Source organism: Delphinus delphis, chromosome 17 (assembly GCF_949987515.2).
Source record: "Delphinus delphis chromosome 17, mDelDel1.2, whole genome shotgun sequence".
NCBI classification, from domain to species: domain Eukaryota; kingdom Metazoa; phylum Chordata; class Mammalia; order Artiodactyla; family Delphinidae; genus Delphinus; species Delphinus delphis.
Window position 1 is genome coordinate 14,226,464 of NC_082699.1, and position 1,979 is coordinate 14,228,442.

Below are 1,979 nucleotides of genomic sequence, written 5' to 3' on the forward strand. Positions count from 1 at the left end.
TCAAGGTCCCGTAAGGTCTCTGAGTGTGGAATTTTAGTTTAGGCAAAGTCGTTTCTGATTCATTCTCTGACCTGTTCTGGAGTCTGTTCTCACAGTTAAATTGTCCTAATCAATGTACTTGTACTTCTTTTTTAACATTTCTGAGTGCATTCCATTCGCATCAGTTCTTTTCAGGAAAAACCCTATCATCTACTTCTGATTCCACCACTTTGGATAGAGTAGGTTTGCTCCATATTCTCAACCAAAGCTGGATGTAAGAAATACTTAAGCATCATGGACAGGAAAGCACTGAAGGCTGGAATTACTGAATGGCTTCTCTTCAGGAAACGTGGTGATTTGAGGGAACAGTTTTTTTAAGCATGGCCTTTTGTTTCTTAACCTAAGTGTGCTAGTAAGAATCAGTTCTAAGTGGAGAAACAGGAAAGCATCAGAAAGGTTGTCAATTTGTTTCCTAAACGGATAATTTTCTGGTGGCATTGTGCCAGAAAGCTGGTCTTTCCCAGAGTCCTTTCCCATCCCTCAAACACAGTTACAGTCTGTGTGTAGTGTCAATGCAAACTGTGTCATCAGTCAGAGAAGCCAAACTGGAGAGAAATGTGAGATTTGGTTTGTGGTTAGTGTGACCAAGAGGCCAGACTGCATGGTGGTGCCAGGAGTTCAGTGTGGTGTAATCAGAGGGAGACAAGGATGTGACCAATGTGACCATTTGCTTTATGACTCTCAGGCCAATATGAGGTCTTGAAAGGATGAGGTGGCCTGAAACCTCTCTTAAGGGAGGATGTGGACAAATGTCTTTTTTTTTTTAAGTAAACTTTGGAGAGAGCAGATAGAGTACACTGCACAATAATAGAATCTCATCGAAAGAAGAACAAATAAGTATAATGTGAAAATAGCTAGAAAGAAAAAAGTACCATGTGAATTACTGACCCACGTCCTCTTCCAAAACAAATCTATGGGAAATTCCAAGATACAGGCATGGGAGGTCCTTACAATGTTGTCACTGTCATTAAGAGAAGGCAGGTTCTTCCAGAAGTCTTGGCATAAGGACTCACAGGGTCACTGAGGGTACCCTTCCCCGGGGTGGGAGGCAGCTGTCACTAGTCTCATTGACCAGGGAATGAATATATATTAGATTCTGGTTTTGAGGACTTAAATTCTTAAGCCTTAGAATCTGAATTTTGGGGGATGGAAAACAAGATAGAGAATTTGAGTTTATGAGAGACCAGATGTTACTCTGAGAGCCAGCAGCTGCCTCTGGCATTTGGTTGGTGGTGGTGGAGGAGAGGGTGAGCATAATGAGATATGTATGCAACCTAAAAGAGCTGAGATTTAAGGAATTCAAGCATGGGCTCCTTTGTTTAAATTTAGTCTTGAGAGAGAGGAATTATACTTGATTTTGCAGAGAGAAAGAGAGAGAGAGAGAGAATGAGATCTTGCCATGGGAGTATCAAACCAGAATGGGTTCCTGTTGTCACCAGGTGGAGGGCCAGTTTCTAAAGGTGACGCCACGTGGCAGCAAGAGGTAGATGCAGCAATAGGCAGACTGCAGCGCTGGCTGGAATTGAATGTGGAAGCCAGTTCACAGTCCCATGTTCCATTTTAGGGCTATATAAGACCCTTGGGTTCATGGAGAATCCAGCCTGAGGAAAAGATGCTAGAATTCTCACTATCAAGGAAGGTACTGAATCAAGCAATTCAATAAAAGTCATAGAGGTTAAGACTAAATTTTTTCACCCCCAAGCAGTAAAGCACATATTCAGTCTGCACTAAGTAAGAATTACGTTAAGAGGAATCTACATTTTTAACAACCTGCGTCTTAAATATATCACTAGAATCTCCTAGTCCTTCATTAGAATATAAGTTCCATGAAGGTAAAGAATTCAGTGCTGTCAATAAGTACTCATAGAAATGAATTTTAAAAATCTATTCAGTATAATATTTTGAGTTTGCAAATACTAATTAAATATATAGGCCATTAA